The sequence below is a fragment of the Armigeres subalbatus genome, chromosome 1 (assembly GCF_024139115.2).
Source record: "Armigeres subalbatus isolate Guangzhou_Male chromosome 1, GZ_Asu_2, whole genome shotgun sequence".
In the NCBI taxonomy this organism is placed as follows: domain Eukaryota; kingdom Metazoa; phylum Arthropoda; class Insecta; order Diptera; family Culicidae; genus Armigeres; species Armigeres subalbatus.
Window position 1 is genome coordinate 83,576,406 of NC_085139.1, and position 16,652 is coordinate 83,593,057.

Sequence of the window (16,652 nt, forward strand, 5' to 3'; positions counted from 1 at the left end):
TTTGACTTCCCTATTTCCCTTAAATATCTCATTGCGCTTCAGTAGAGAAAGAAGTCCAAGGACGCCAACTCAACTGATTAGCTAAAACGTTGGATCGCGCAGCTTGAACAACTGCGACTTTCTAACAACCATCACTCGACAAGATACGCAACGGCGCGGCGCATTACCATTGTCTACTCCGAAACTTCTTCACTGCACGAAATTGAAGTTCAAAGGTGCGCAAATGTTGTTCCAAACTATTTGGGATATCGTGACTGTTACTCGCGTTTTGATGCAAGACGTCTTAGCGAAGGAGAATCTGATTGTATGTGACAATTGGAGAGGTACCATATCACTGCGTATTGTGTGTGTGTTCTTTGTTATCTAAAACTGGCTGCAAAATGCGACAGACACGATTCTTTGGCGACAGCATGCAGCATTCCGTTTTGGAGCATAATATGGGAAATATTGTTGTTACGTGTATCCTAGACTATTGACTACGGAACACCTTTCGAACGCCTAAGTCACGATAGTCTGCGGACGCCCTAAGACGAGAAGAAATTGACTTCATGGAAGCGTAGTACGAAGTTTCTACGTGCAGAGCCCTGTAGAACAGAGTACCCCGAAATATTTTTCAAAAACTATTTTTTTTTTAATTTCCCTCATTGTGTTTCGTATGCTGGCCTTAGTTCTTAATTGAAGAGCTTTTTTTATTAGCTGCACCAAGAAACAGTCTTATCAACGATAATACAGATAGCAATTGGTTACGGTTGTTACGGATCAAATCATGCATCTCGCTTTCAGTGCAATTTCGTTTTACTATGCATTCAGCGTGCCTCACTTTCAAACACATAAATTTTCTACTCAATCATCTTTTCAACTACATCCATCGTAAAAGCATGAATTGCCGTTTGACACGCTTTTCCTGGCCCCGAAATGCACATGCCTTCTCTGGCGATGCGCACGTTTTGTCTTACATTGCTTGTGGGTCAACTTCCATGGGTGATTTAGTTCGCGAGGGTTATGGTGCTTCCACAAGTAACCGGAGGTATCATCATCCTTTCAACCATGCTCAAATTCTTGAATCAAATCGTACATATTTGTCCGGGCCTACATTTGCAAATCACTGTGTTTGTTTCCTTGCACCGCACGCAACCGATGAGGAAATTTTCAATTTAGTACACATTCGACATGCCTACGGCTTTCGTTCGGCTTCATCTTGGCAAGACCAAGCGGGCGGGAGTGATAATTTTGGCTCATATTTGTTGCGTCACATCACTTGGCAGATGATCGAGTCTCACTTTTAACCGAGTAACATTTAATAGGCTATTACTGATGCATTAGCACACTGAGCCCCTACCGAGCCCCTATTAGTCGTGGACCACTTTTTTTATTCTCATTTTTTTTAACCAGTGATGCTTCGTGCGAGAGTAGTTTCCATTTTCAATATCGTGATGTTCGAAACATAACTGCGTCTAAATTGAAACGATTTGAGCGAGGTCGAATGCCGAATTGGCGCAATTGATAGAAGGAATGTGCAGTGGGTGCCTTCTGTTTTTACAAGTATTATGCGAGTTGCTCAACTTTGTTATTAACATTTTTGTATCTGAGAAAAAAATTGAGAGCGGACCGATATTGACGAACAGTCCTGAGCACCTTTAGCTGAAACATAAAGGAAGATGATTAGTTGGACAGTAAAACCACTAATCGATCATATTGGAATCTACGTGTATTATCAACATTGGAAATTCCTGATCACCATCAATTATAGTGTAATAATGTCACATATCCTAAATGTAACTCCTTTTTTCAATGGCTTGTCAGTCCAACTGAAATTCAATCAGATTTTAAACTTATTATTTAAATTTTAAAAAGTTTCCTTAAAATAATCACTTTTTCTTCTGTTTCAGACTCAATCAATTATTGAAAAATTCTTACCATCGCAGAAACATGTGAGTAAAAAATACTTCCCATTTGGGACTAAAAACTTTGCTAACCGGTCGTTATTTCATTCCCATTCTATTTCTTTACAATGATGATGATGATTGTCAGAAAAAGGAAACATTTTTCCAACCACATGAACCAATAAATGGCAAACCGTAGATAACATCACATTTTGAGAATCATGCGAACATAAATTTATATCGTTACATAACATATTCGTGCATTTGTAGCATGTTGCTAATTGTCTGGTATGTTTACCTAACAAGCCCAACAGAATATAACTCATCATCCAACGCGAGACACGCAGTCGGTGCCTTCACCTAAAATACCAACCTCTTCGTGGACAATGGATCGGTTGTTAACACCAATGCCCCCCAACAAACAGTTAGCTCGTGTCTTCAGAGTGCCGCCCCCTTTTGTCGCTATCAAATGCATTGTTCATCCATAAAAGACCATTCGGTCAAACGGAAATGCCATCCAAAGAGCATCCACTCTTCTAAGCGGTGAGACCTTACACAACCCCATCATTGCCTGGCGGCGGCCCCAAGAATAGATTTTCTCATTTTCCCATTATACTGTCAAAACAATATAATTTAAGCACCGCGCTCGCGCCGGCACGAAAAGGTTGAACCGATTTGAGAAAGAATCTTCATCAATCTTGCCGGTTTCTGTTGGAAAGACCGAGACAATGACCCCGGGCTGTTTTGACACGACTAAGACTTCCTGATGGGCGCCAACGTTGATGCACGCGCGATGAGTCCAGGTGACCGAGGCCGGACCGCCGGGTAGGAGTCTGGATGAAGCGCACCGACATATTCCCCTCCGCTTTCAACTCATTCTTTTACTTATTACGGTTGATTTGTCACGTCTGCTTATCACCCGTCAAAGTTGATTGCCTCTGGATTGAATCTGATTTCCTGTACGGGAGGTGTCGTCAATAGTGGTCGAAGGCCCATAAAAAAACTAACGAGCTTTTTCCAGTGGCGTTCTGCTTGATTTTGTCGTCAGACTGGACCCAGAGAATAAAATCCAAATGTAGCACAAATAAGTCATAAAATTGTTACTGTACAATACTTTTGTATGCTATTGTGTATTGCTTCTTCGATTTTCAACAACAACGTGCACGGAGCTCATTGGACATTTTCGGAATTTTCATGTTGCCAAAATCAAGTAGAGCCAAATAAATACGCGGGAAGAGCAAGAAACTAGAAAAGCTCCCTGCAGAAGCGAAAAAGAGTCCTGTCAAAGATGCAGAAGTTTCCTGCAGAAGCTGGAAAACCTTCTGCAGAAGCCATAAAAGCTGCCTCCTAGCGGAAGTTCGAATGGATTCCTGGAGAAGCTGAAAAAGATTCCTGCAGACGATGCAAAAGCTTTCTACAAAAAATGTAATAGTTTTCAGCAACAGCTGCAAAACATTCCAGCACAAGCTTAAAAGCTTCATGCACAAAGTGAAAACACTTTCTGCAGAAGCTGGAACAACTTCCTGTATCAGCTTCGTGCAAAAGCTGGAAAAGCTTCCTGCAGAAGCTGGAAAAGCTTCCTGCAGAAGCTGGAAAAGCTTCCTGCAGAAGCTGAAAAAGCTTCCTGCAGAAGCTGGAAAAGCTTCCTGCAGAAGCTGGAAAAGCTTCCTGCAGAAGCTGGAAAAGCTTCCTGCAGAAGCTGGAAAAGCTTCCTGCAGAAGCTGGAAAAGCTTCCTGCAGAAGCTGGAAAAGCTTCCTGCAGAAGCTGGAAAAGCTTCCTGCAGAAGCTGGAAAAGCTTCCTGCAGAAGCTGGAAAAGCTTCCTGCAGAAGCTGGAAAGACTTCCTGCAGAAGCTGGAAAAGCTTCCTGCAGAAGCTGGAAAAGCTTCCTGCAGAAGCTGGAAAAGCTTCCTGCAGAAGCTGGAAAAGCTTCCAGCAGAAGCTGGAAAAGCTTCCAGCAGAAGCTGGAAAGACTTCCAGCAGAAGCTGGAAAAGCTTCCAGCAGAAGCTGGAAAAGCTTCCAGCAGAAGCTGGAAAAGCTTGCAGCAGAAGCTGGAAAAGCTTCCAGCAGAAGCTGGAAAAGCTTCCAGCAGAAGCTGGAAAAGCTTCCTGAAGAGGCTGGAAAAGCTTCCTGCCGAAGCTGGAAAAGCTTCCTGCAGAAGCTGGAAAAGCTTCCTGCAGAAGCTGGAAAAGCTTCCTGCAGAAGCTGGAAAAGCTTCCTGCAGAAGCTGGAAAAGCTTCCTGCAGAAGCTAGAAAAGCGTCCTGCAGAAGCTGGAAAAGCTTCCTGCAGATGCTGGAAAAGCTTCCTGCAGAAGCTGGAAAAGCTTCTGGCAGAAGCTGGAAAAGCTTCTGGCAGAAGCTGGAAAAGCTTCCTGCAGAAGCTGTAAAAGCTTCCGGCAGAAACTGGAAAAGCTTCCGGCAGAAGCTGGAAAAGCTTCCGGCAGAAGCTGGAGAAGCATCCGGCAGAAGCTGGATAAGCTTCCGGCAGAAGCTGGAAAAGCTTCCGGCAGAAGCTGGAAAAGCTTCCTGCAGAAGCTGGAAAAGCTTCCGGCAGAAGCTGGAAAAGCTTCCGGCAGAAGCTGGAAAAGCTTCCGGCAGAAGCTTGAAAAACTTCCGGCAGAAGCTGGAAAAGCTTCCAGCAGAAGCTGGAAAAGCTTCCAGCACAAGCTGGAAAAGCTTCCAGCACAAGCTGGAAAAGCTTCCAGCACAAGCTGGAAAAGCTTCCTGAAGAAGCTGGAAAAGCTTCCTGCAGAAGCTGGAAAAGCTTCCGGCAGAAGCTGGAAAAGCTTCCGGCAGAAGCTGGAAAAGCTTCTGCAGAAGCTGGAAAAGCTTCCTGCAGAAGCTGGAAAAGCTTCCTGCAGAAGCTGGAAAGCTTCCTGCAGAAGCTGGAAGAAGCTTCCTGCAGAAGCTGGAAAAGCTTCCTGCAGGCTGGGTGCTTCCTGCAGAAGCTGGAAAAGCTTCCTGCAGGCTGGAAGCTGGAAGCTTCCTGCAGAGCTGGAAGCTTCCTGCAGAGCTGGAAAGCCTGCAGAAGCTGGAAAGCTTCCTGCAGAAGCTGGAAAGCCCTGCAGAAGCTGGAAAAGCTTCCTGCAGAAGCTGGAAAGCTTCCTGCAGAAGCTGGAAAAGCTTCCTGCAGAAGCTGGAAGAAGCTCCTGCAGAGCTGGAAAGCTTCCTGCAGAGCTGGAAAAGCTCCTGCAGAAGCTGGAAAGCCTCCCTGCAGAAGCTGGAAAGCTTCCTGCAGAAGCTGGAAAAGCCTCCTGCAGAAGCTGGAAAGCTTCCTGCAGAAGCTGGAAAGCCTCCTGCAGAAGCTGGAAAGCTTCCTGCAGAGCTGGTGCTTCCTGCAGAAGCTGGAAAGCCTCCTGCAGAAGCTGGAAAGCTTCCTGCAGAAGCTGGAAAAGCTTCCTGCAGAAGCTGGAAGAAGCTCCTGCAGAAGCTGGAAAAGCTTCCTGCAGAAGCTGGAAAGCCTGCAGAAGCTGGAAAGCTTCCTGCAGAAGCTGGAAGCTTCCTGCAGAAGCTGGAAGAAGCCTGCAGAAGCTGGAAAAGCTTCCTGCAGAAGCTGGAAAGCTTCCTGCAGAAGCTGGAAAGCTTCCTGCAGAAGCTGGAAAAGCTTCCTGCAGAAGCTGGAAAAGCCTGCAGAAGCTGGAAAGCTCCTGCAGAAGCTGGAAAAGCTTCCTGCAGAAGCTGGAAAGCTTCCTGCAGAAGCTGGAAAGCTTCCTGCAGAAGCTGGAAAGCTTCCTGCAGAAGCTGGAAAAGCTTCCTGCAGAAGCTGGAAAGCTTCCTGCAGAAGCTGGAAGCTTCCTGCAGAAGCTGGAAAAGCCTGCAGAAGCTGGAAAGCTTCCTGCAGAGCTGGAAAAGCTTCCTGCAGAAGCTGGAAAAAGCTTCCTGCAGAAGCTGGAAAAGCTTCCTGCAGAAGCTGGAAAGCTTCCTGCAGAAGCTGGAAAGCCTGCAGAGCTGGAAAGCTTCCTGCAGAAGCTGGAAAAGCTTCCTGCAGAAGCTGGAAAGCTTCCTGCAGAAGCTGGAAAGCTTCCTGCAGAAGCTGGAAAAGCTTCCTGCAGAAGCTGGAAAGCTTCCTGCAGAAGCTGGAAAGCCCTGCAGAAGCTGGAAAGCCTGCAGAAGCTGGAAAAGCCCTGCAGAAGCTGGAAAGCTTCCTGCAGAAGCTGGAAAGGCTGCAGGCTGGGCCTGCAGAAGCTGGAGCTTCCTGCAGAAGCTGGAAAAGCTTCCTGCAGAAGCTGGAAAGCCTGCAGAAGCTGGTAGCTTCCTGCAGAAGCTGGAAAGCTTCCTGCAGAAGCTGGAAAAGCCCTGCAGAAGCTGGAAAGCTTCCTGCAGAAGCTGGAAAGCTTCCTGCAGAAGCTGGAAAGCTTCCTGCAGAAGCTGGAAAAGCTTCCTGCAGAAGCTGGAAAAGCTTCCTGCAGAAGCTGGAAAAGCTTCCTGCAGAAGCTGGAAGTGCTTCCTGCAGAAGCTGGAAAGCTTCCTGCAGAAGCTGGAAAGCTTCCTGCAGAAGCTGGAAAGCTTCCTGCAGAAGCTGGAAAAGCTCCTGCAGAAGCTGGAAAGCCTGCAGAAGCTGGAAAGCCTGCAGAAGCTGGAAAGCTTCCTGCAGAAGCTGGAAGCTTCCTGCAGAAGCTGGAAGAAGCCTGCAGAAGCTGGAAAGCTTCCCAGAAGCTGGTGCTTCCTGCAGAAGCTGGAAAAGCCTGCAGAAGCTGGAAAGCCTGCAGAAGCTGGTGCTTCCTGCAGAAGCTGGAAAAGCTTCCTGCAGAAGCTGGAAAAGCTTCCTGCAGAAGCTGGAAAGCTTCCTGCAGGCTGGAAAAGCCTGCAGAAGCTGGAAAAGCCTGCAGAGCTGGAAAAGCTTCCTGCAGAAGCTGGAAAAGCCTCCTGCAGAAGCTGGAAGCTTCCTGCAGAAGCTGGAAGCTTCCTGCAGAAGCTGGAAAAGCCTTCCTGCAGAAGCTGGAAAGCCTGCAGAAGCTGGAAAGCTTCCTGCAGAAGCTGGAAAAGCTTCCTGCAGAAGCTGGAAAAGCTACCTGCAGAAGCTGGAAAAGCTTCCTGCAGAAGCTGGAAAAGCTTCCTGCAGAAGCTGGAAAAGCTTCCGGCAGAAGCTGGAAAAGCTTCCGGCAGAAGCTGGAAAAGCTTCCGGCAGAAGCTGGAAAAGCTTCCTGCAGAAGCTGGAAAAGCTTCCTGCAGAAGCTGGAAAAGCTTCCTGCAGAAGCTGGAAAAGCTTCCTGCAGAAGCTGGAAAAGCTTCCTGCAGAAGCTGGAAAAGCTTCCTGCAGAAGCTGGAAAAGCTTCCAGCAGCTGGAAAGCTTCCTGCAGAAGCTGGAAAGCTTCCTGCAGAAGCTGGAAAAGCTTCCTGCAGAAGCTGGAAAGCTTCCTGCAGAAGCTGGAAAAGCTTCCTGGCAGAAGCTGGAAAAGCTTCCTGCAGAAGCTGGAAAAGCCCTGCAGAAGCTGGAAAAGCTTCCTGCAGAAGCTGGAAAGCTTCCTGCAGAAGCTGGAAAAGCTTCCTGCAGAAGCTGGAAAAGCTTCCTGCAGAAGCTGGTGCCTGCAGAAGCTGGAAAGCTTCCTGCAGAAGCTGGAAAGCCTGCAGAAGCTGGAAAGCTTCCTGCAGAAGCTGGAAAAGCTTCCTGCAGAAGCTGGAAGCTGCAGAAGCTGGAAAGCTTCCTGCAGAAGCTGGAAAAGCTTCCTGCAGAAGCTGGAAAGCTTCCTGCAGAAGCTGGAAAAGCCTGCAGAAGCTGGAAAGCCTCCTGCAGAAGCTGGAAAAGCCCATTGCAGAAGCTGGAAAAGCTTCCTGCAGAAGCAGGAAAAGCTTCCTGCAGAAGCTGGAAAGCTTCCTGCAGAAGCTGGAAAAGCTTCCTGCAGAAGCTGGAAAGCTTCCTGCAGAAGCTGGAAAGCTTCCTGCAGAAGCTGGAAAGCCTGCAGGCTGGAAAAGCTTCCTGCAGAAGCTGGAAAAGCTCCTGCAGAAGCTGGAAAGCTTCCTGCAGAAGCTGGAAAGCTTCCTGCAGAAGCTGGAGCTTCCTGCAGAAGCTGGAAAGCCTGCAGAAGCTGGAAAGCTTCCTGCAGAAGCTGGAAAGCCTCCTGCAGAAGCTGGAAAAGCTTCCTGCAGAAGCTGGAAAAGCTTCCTGCAGAAGCTGGAAAGCTTCCTGCAGAAGCTGGAAAGCCCTGCAGAAGCTGGAAAGCTTCCTGCAGAAGCTGGAAAGCTTCCTGCAGAAGCTGGAAAGCCTGCAGAAGCTGGAAAAGCTTCCTGCAGAAGCTGGAAAGCTTCCTGCAGAAGCTGGAAAAGCTTCCTGCAGAAGCTGGAAAAGCTTCCTGCAGAAGCTGGAAAGCTTCCTGCAGAAGCTGGAAAGCTTCCTGCAGAAGCTGGAAAGCTTCCTGCAGAAGCTGGAAAAGCTTCCTGCAGAAGCTGGAAAGCTTCCTGCAGAAGCTGGAAAGCTTCCTGCAGAAGCTGGAAAAGCTTCCTGCAGAAGCTGGAAAAGCTTCCTGCAGAAGCTGGAAAGCCTGCAGAAGCTGGAAAGCTTCCTGCAGAAGCTGAGCCTCCCAGAGCTGGAAAGCTTCCTGCAGAAGCTGGAAAAGCTTCCTGCAGAAGCTGGAAAGCCTGCAGAAGCTGGAAAAGCTGCTTCCCAGAAGCTGGAAAAGCTTCCTGCAGAAGCTGGAAAAGCTTCCCTAAGAAGCTGGAAAGCTTCCTGCAGAAGCTGGAAAAGCCTGCAGAGCTGGAAAGCTTCCTGCAGAAGCTGGTGCTTCCCAGAAGCTGGAAAGCTTCCTGCAGAAGCTGGAAAGCTTCCTGCAGAAGCTGGAAAGCTCCTGAAGAAGCTGGAAAGCTTCTGCAGAAGCTGGAAAAGCTTCCTGCAGAAGCTGGAAAAGCTTCCTGCAGAAGCTGGAAAGCTTCCTGCAGAAGCTGGAAAGCTTCCTGCAGAAGCTGGAAAGCTTCCTGCAGAAGCTGGAAAAGCTTCCTGCAGAAGCTGGAAAAGCTTCCTGCAGAAGCTGGAAAGCTTCCTGCAGAAGCTGGAAAGCCTCCTGCAGAGCTGGAAAAGCTTCCTGCAGAAGCTGGAAAGCTTCCTGCAGAAGCTGGAAAGCTTCCTGCAGAAGCTGGAAGTGCTTCCTGCAGAAGCTGGAAAAGCTTCCTGCAGAAGCTGGAAAGCCTGCAGAAGCTGGAAAGCTTCCTGCAGAAGCTGGAAAGCTTCCTGCAGAAGCTGGTGCTTCCTGCAGAAGCTGGAAGAAGCTTCCTGCAGAAGCTGGAAAAGCTTCCTGCAGAAGCTGGAAAAGCCTGCAGAAGCTGGAAAGCTTCCTGCAGAAGCTGGAAAAGCTTCCTGCAGAAGCTGGAAGAAGCTTCCCTGCAGAAGCTGGAAAAGCCTCCTGCAGAAGCTGGAAAGCTTCCTGCAGAAGCTGGAAAGCTTCCTGCAGAAGCTGGAAAAGCCTGCAGAAGCTGGTGCTTCCTGCAGAAGCTGGAAAAGCTTCCTGCAGAAGCTGGAAAAGCTTCCTGCAGCTGGAAAGCTTCCTGCAGAAGCTGGAAAAGCTTCCTGCAGAAGCTGGAAAAGCTTCCTGCAGAAGCTGGAAAGCCTGCAGAAGCTGGAAAGCTTCCTGAAGAAGCTGGAAAAGCTTCCCAAGAAGCTGGAAAGCTTCCTGGAAAGCTTCCGGCAGAAGCTGGAAAAGCTTCCTGCAGAAGCTGGAAAAGTTTCCTTCAGAAGCTGGAAAAGCTTCCTGCAGAAGCTGGAAACGTTTCCTGCAGAAGCTGAAAAATCTTCCTGCAGAAACTGAAAAAGCTTCCTGCAGAAGCTGAAAAAGCTTCCTGCAGAAGCTGGAAAAGCTTCCTGCAGAATCTGGAAAAGCTTCCTGCAGAATCTGGAAAAGCTTCCTGCAGAAGCTGGAAAACATTCCTGCACAAGCTTGAAAGCTTCATGCATAAGGTGGAAAAGCTTCCTGCATAAGCTGGAAAAGTTTCCTTCAGAAGCTGGAAAAGCTTCCTGCAGAAGCTGGAAACGTTTCCTGCAGAAGCTGAAAAATCTTCCTGCAGAAACTGAAAAAGCTTCCTGCAGAAGCTGGAAAGCCCTGCAGAAGCTGGAAAGCTTCCTGCAGAAGCTGGAAAGCCTGCAGAAGCTGAAGCCCTGCAGAAGCTGGAAAGCTTCCTGCAGAAGCTGGAAAAGCCTGCAGAAGCTGGAAAAGCTCCCTGCAGAAGCTGGAAAGCTCCTGCAGAAGCTGGAAAAGCTTCCTGCAGAAGCTGGAAAGCTCCTGCAGAAGCTGGAAAAGCTTCCTGCAGAAGCTGGTGCTTCCTGCAGAAGCTGGAAAAGCTTCCTGCAGAAGCTGGAAAGCTTCCTGCAGAAGCTGGAAAAGCTTCCTGCAGAAGCTGGAAAAGCTTCCTGCAGAAGCTGGAAAAGCTTCCTGCAGAGCTGGAAAGCTTCCTGCAGAAGCTGGAAAGCTTCCTGCAGAAGCTGGAAAGCTTCCTGCAGAAGCTGGAAAGCTTCCTGCAGAAGCTGGAAAAGCTTCCTGCAGAAGCTGGAAAAGCTTCCTGCAGAAGCTGGAAAAGCTTCCTGCAGAAGCTGGAAAAGCTTCCTGCAGAAGCTGGAAAAGCTTCCTGCAGAAGCTGGAAAAGCTTCCTGCAGAAGCTGGAAAAGCTTCCTGCAGAAGCTGGAAAAGCTTCCTGAAGAAGCTGGAAAAGCTTCTTGCAGAAGCTGGAAAAGCTTCCTGAAGAAGCTGGAAAAGCTTCCTGCAGAAGCTGGAAAAGCTTCCGGCAGAAGCTGGAAAAGCTTCCGGCAGAAGCTGGAAAAGCTTCCAGCAGAAGCTGGAAAAGCTTCCTGCAGAAGCTGGAAAAGCTTCCTGCAGAAGCTGGAAAAGATTCCTGCAGAAGCTGGAAAAGCTTCCGGCAGAAGCTGGAAAAGCTTCCGGCAGAAGCTGGAAAAGCTTCCGGCAGAAGCTGGAAAAGCTTCCTGCAGGAGCTGGAAAAGCTTCCTGCAGAAGCTGGAAAAGCTTCCTGCAGAAGCTGGAAAAGCTTCCTGCAGAAGCTGGAAAAGCTTCCTGCAGAAGCTGGAAAAGCTTCCTGCAGAAGCTGGAAAAGCTTCCTGCAGAAGCTGGAAAAGCTTCCTGCAGAAGCTGGAAAAGCTTCCTGCAGAAGCTGGAAAAGCTTCCTGCAGAAGCTGGAAAAGCTTCCTGCAGAAGCTGGAAAAGCTTCCTGCAGAAGCTGGAAAAGCTTCCTGCAGAAGCTGGAAAAGCTCGCCGTTGAAACCTGATAAGCTTCTGACAAAAAGCTGTCGGCAGAAGCTGGAAAAGTTTCTGCAGATTCTGAGAAAGGTTCTGATGGAAGCTAGAAAAACTTTTGACAGAAATTGGAAAAGCTTCTGGCAGAAGTTGGAAAAGCTTGATGATGTCACGATTATTTTTTCTTCTTCATTGGCATTACACCCCCCACTTGGACATTGTCGCCTCGCAGCTTTGTGTTCATTAAGCACTTCCACAGTTATCAACTGCAAAGTTTCTAAGCCAAGTTACCATTTTTGCATTCGTATATCATGAGGCTACCATGATGATACTTTTATGTCCAGGGAAGTCGGGACAATTTCCAAACCGAAAATTGTCTAGACCGGCACTGGGAATCGAACGTAGTATGGTCTTGCTTTGTAGCTGCGCATCTTACCGCATGGCTAAGGAGGACAATTATTTAAATAATTGATAATATTTGAGTAATAATTTTATTTGGACTAAGATTTCAGATGGAAATAATAATAATAAATGAGAATAAGCATAAACAAGACATCATATGAAATCTAATTCGTGCTTCATTCCATATGATTGTTTGAAGACCTGCCACTGTGCTTCAAACGAAGCGCTTCTTTATTGTTGAAACCATTCGTTATGTCAATGCCCATTCAAGCCGCCTCCAGTACGCATCCATCCGCAATGAATCATTTCCACAAGAATTCTTATCTCTCTGTCGGCTTCCGTACCGGCGGCGTTTGTGTGGCGCCCGAGACCTACATTGCGGAATTTCTCTCACACATCGGAATGGCTGAGTGGGTAACGGAATATCAGCTTTCCTCAAATTTATTACGTCGGACGACGTCGTCGGTGAGTTAGGCTCAGCAGATCGGCCTGATTAGTTGTGTCGTCTGCGGGCGAATGTGCAAAATGCACCTTCCAACCCATTCGATAGTTTGCCGAATATGATTTCAAAAATGACCGGCAAAGTCGCCACTGGGAGTGAAGCGAAATACCACTTTGCATGAGAAGAAAAAGTCTGAAAAAAATTTCGAAATGGATGATTATATTAGGTTTTTTGCCGCAATGTCTTGAGAAACCATTTCCCCCTATAAACCGTTGGTTCGCTGCAAAAACGTGAGGCTGTACCACAGTTGGAGTTCTAATTATATCGAAAGAGCTCCCCTGTTGATGCTTCAATCCTATGCGACAAAACAATGATTGCTCGCTGAGTACCAGACTCACTGACGAACTGAATAATCAAATTTATTTGATTCCTCTGGACCGTCAATTAAATGGTTTATTTACATCGACACTTCGTAATCAACCACAAGACGGAAATAAACTTCATCAGGTGGCAGCCCAGAGAGTTTTTTTCAAATTGCATTGTGTTTTTTATGCGCGATAAAAAAACGTAAGATAACTGATCGGAGGTTCCAGTCGAGTAGAAGATGTACAAGACATTGATGATGATGACGTTGCAACTGAGGTGGAAATACGCGTATCTAAAAAGATACAAACAAATAAATGAAATGTAACCGCCAAGTCTCTGCACAGCGAGCTAGTCTTTCGGTCATGGTGAATACAATTCACAATTTATTCAGTGAGCATTTCTGTAACTAAGTCGGTGACTATACGAAAGTAAGATTCTAAAAGCACATGCCGCGTTCCACTTTATTTCACAGGGACCTCAACTGTTCTGGGTAAATGAATTTCTCTCAATTAATTTTAGGTAATTTATTTTGCTGTTTCGTGACTTGGGCAGTATTAAGGTTAAGGGCCGGTGCAATACTAACGAATTTAGTTGCTGACTATACACCCCCACGGTGCACAGTGATGCCACTCCATACAAAACACGGAAAAAAGTCTTTTCTATCACTTGTTGTCGACCGATTTTATTGCATCAAAGCTCATTCGATGGTACGCTGTTTGCTGTAGAAAATAAGCCAGATCATGCGACGCATTCCAATATTGTGACCAAAATGGTGATCCGAGGAACACATCACTTGACCTTTCCGTCCCTGACGTCTGTTTTAGTTTCCCAAATTAAGCCAAAATAGGTCGTGCGACATTCCAAACTCCTTGATTTCACAAAGCAATGATGGGAATAATATGTTCAGGGTTCCTTGATCACTGGGGTTCAGTCCGGCCGTATCGACCACAATCCGGGTGACCTCAGGAATGGCCATTTCCTAAATTCAGTCAAAATAGGTCGTGTAGGCATCCTTAACTTCATAATTTCACAATACATTGATAAGAATAATAATATAAAGGAATTTATGGGCCACTTGGGTTCAATCTGGTTACATCGGCTACAATCCAAAGGACAGAATGGGCATTTTATAAATTGAGTTAAAGCACGTCGTGTTACACCTCAAACTTCATGATTTCACAATGCAATAATGAGAATGATATTTTTAAGGTTCCTGGGCTACTTGGGTTCAATCCGACTAGACTAGGCTTGTTTTTTATAACCTGTTTTGATCCAATTGAACAAGTTTTCCTTTAGCAGGTTTCACGGCAGCTAATGTGATCAAATGGCCTAAGAGCAAAAAAACAGAATTTATTTCATGTTTCGTGAAATCATGAAGTATGAGGGGGCACACGTGCTAATTTGAATGAATTTAACAAGCATTTCAAGTGGCCCAGGAATTCTTTAAAGAATTATGCTCATCATAATATTGTGAAATTAAGTTTGAGCTATCAAGTTTGAAGTATTACATGACTTATTTAATCGCAATTTAGAAAATGGTCATTCCGGAAGTCCCCCGAATTATGGCTGATGTGACCGAATTGAACCTGAGGGGCCCAGAAAAGCTGAAAATATCATGTCCATCATTGTTTTGTGACATCATGAAGTTTGAGGTGTCACCCGACCTGTTTTGAATTAAATTTGTAAATGGCCACTTTTTCCGGGGACCCCTGGCTGATCCTCCTCTTTCTTCCTTCTCATTTTTCCCTTCCCCCATTCCGCTTCTAATTTTTCACTACGCACTTTTCTTTTTCACTGTGAAAAGGGATAAGTGTGAAGTGAAAAGTCGGAAATGAAAAGTGAACAAAGAGAAGTGCGAAATAAGAAGTTCGACGTCTCATTTCTCACCTGTCACTCCATATATCACGTTTCCTAATTCACTTTCGACTGTGAAAAGGGAGAAGGGCGAAGTGTCAATTGGCCGAAAGGGTCGTTCGGTCGAAAGGGAGACGTCTCTCTTTTCTTTCCTCATTTCTCACTGCTCGCTGTGAAAAGTAAGAAGCGAGAAGTGAGTAGTGAGACGTCTCACTACTCACTTCGCGCTTCTTACTTTTTACAGTGAGAAGAAAAAATGAAGAGTGAGAAGTGGGACGTTTCTCTTCTCATTCCTAATTTATCACTTTTCAAATGAACTATTTGGTCAAGTCCATAAAAAAGGGTCAAAGTCTAATGTTGAAAACCACTGCGCCATAGCAATCCAATCCGCTATACCAAAGCTTTTTGAATCTCTGATATATAACCACCTATGCCAAACTGTTCGTAAAAACATATCAACTACCCAACATGGTTTCCTGACAGGAAAGTCCGTCATAACGAACCTCTGTGAATTCTGCTCCGTCGTAACTGATTACATTTCGCAAGGATTCCAGGTTGATTGTATTTATACTGACATGAGTAAAGCGTTTGGCATGGTCGACACTGGAAGCATTCTGAGAGCTGCATCAAATTTCGGCATAGGAAGCTCGGTTTTCGAATGACTGAAAACGTATCTGGAATCAAGAGTTCAATACGTAAAAGTGAACGGCAACGAGTCGTCGAAGTTCAATGTCAACTCCGGTGTCCCACAGGGAAGTCATCTAGGACCACTTCTGTTTGTGATGGTATGAACGACTCGCCAAACTATCTGACACATTCTTTCGTCTTGATCTACGCCGACGATGTAAAAATATATAAGGCAATCAAATGTGTACAAGATTCTGTACTTATACAAACCGATCTTCAACATTTTGGAAGATTTTGCAGAGAGAATTGGCTCAGTGTCAACGCTACCAAAAGTTCTGTGATGACTTTCACAAGAAAAAAAAACAGTCGCTAATTTTCGGGTACCAGTATGAGCAGGCAGCTCTGCCAAGAGTGGAAACCGTCCGCGATCTTGGAGTGACTCTTGATCGTGCTCTCATGTTCAACGAGCATATTAACCGGATTGTACAGGAAGGTCTGCACCTGTTTGCTTTATTGAGAAGGTTTGGAAGGGATCTGGACGATCCGCATGCAATACTGGCTGTGTACGTTGGACTCGTTAGGTCGAAACTGGAATATGCCAGTGTTGTCTGGAGACCACAATACGCTGGCCAAATTCAACGACTGGAAGGTGTCCAAAACAAAGTTTGTAAGGTTCGCTCTTCGGAATCTTCCATGGACAGGAGAAGAAATGCCATGCTATCAAGATCTCTGTGGCTTGGTCAATCTGGATACGATATTCACGCGTCACAAGATAGCAGCTATTGTGTTCTTCACTAATATCATGACAGATCGTACCGAGAGTTGACATCTCCGAGGGAAAATTCAGCTGAACCAGGACGAGACTAATGTTCGACACCGGAGAGTATTTAACCCCCCACTACGCAATCTTAACTACCTAATGCACGAGCCTGTGATTAGATTTATGTAATGAAAATGCAATTTCTTCAGATATGAGGATTGAGATGACAAAGAGTAGGTTAAGACTTTATTAACGACCCTTTCGGCCAAATGGCCCTTTCGGCCAAATGACCCTTTCGGCCAAATGACCTTTTTGGCTCAATTACCCTTTCGGTCAAATGACCTTTCGGCCAAATGACCTTTCGGCCAAATGATATTTTCAGCCAAATGACCCTTTCGGCTAAATGATCCTTTTGGCAAAATGACCCTTTCGGCCAAATGACCCTTTCGGCCATATGACCCATTCGTCCAAATGACCCTTTTGGCAAACGACGCGTTCGACCAAACGATCCGTTCGGCCAAACGATCCTTTCGGCCAAATGACCTATCCGGCCAAACGACCCTTTCGGCCAAACGACCCTTTCGGCCAAACGACCCTTTCGGCAAAATGACCATTTCGGCTGAACGACCTTTTCGGTCAAGCGACCCTCTCAGTTAAATTACCCTTTCGACCAAATGACCCTTTCGGCCAAATGACCCTTTCGGCCAAACGACCCTTTCGGCCAAACGACCTGTTCGGACAAACGTCCCTTTCGGCCAAATGACCTTTTCGGCCAAATGACTTTCGGCCAGATGGGTTTAAGCTTAATGGTCTGTTCGGCCTAGTGGCATTCGGCCAAATGGCTTTCGGCCGAATGGGTTTCGGCCAAATAACCCTTTCCCGTTTTTGCCCTCTTGTATGTAGATTATGTCGTATGCACGATCGTTTATTTTAATTTGTTTTGTATCAGCTGGTTGTAAGTAAATGGGTCAGCTAAGTCTGTCTCAAAGTTTTACGCTTTCTTCTATGTTTGGCTTAATGATTCCTACGATATGAAAGATCTCAAAGCCGTTCATTATGAAAGGCCGTTAAGGAAAATGACAATGGCCATTTCTGACAAACGACCGTTTCGGCCAAATAATCTGTTCAGCCAAATAACATTTTCGGCC

At 46.4% G+C, this 16,652-nt stretch overlaps 1 protein-coding gene across 4 annotated transcripts in view; it reads left to right on the forward strand.

Moving 5' to 3' along the window:
• LOC134227614 (uncharacterized) overlaps positions 1-16,652 on the forward strand; it is a 118,340-nt gene that overhangs the window by 28,215 nt on the left and 73,473 nt on the right. For 3 of the 4 annotated variants that reach the window (XM_062709231.1, XM_062709238.1, XM_062709247.1), the window contains exon 2: positions 1,890-1,931. The exons of the other annotated variant lie outside the window; for it this stretch is intronic. The gene's annotated coding sequence lies outside the window, so the exon portion shown is untranslated. The remainder of the gene's footprint in view (positions 1-1,889; positions 1,932-16,652) is intronic. 4 annotated transcript variants of the gene reach the window in all.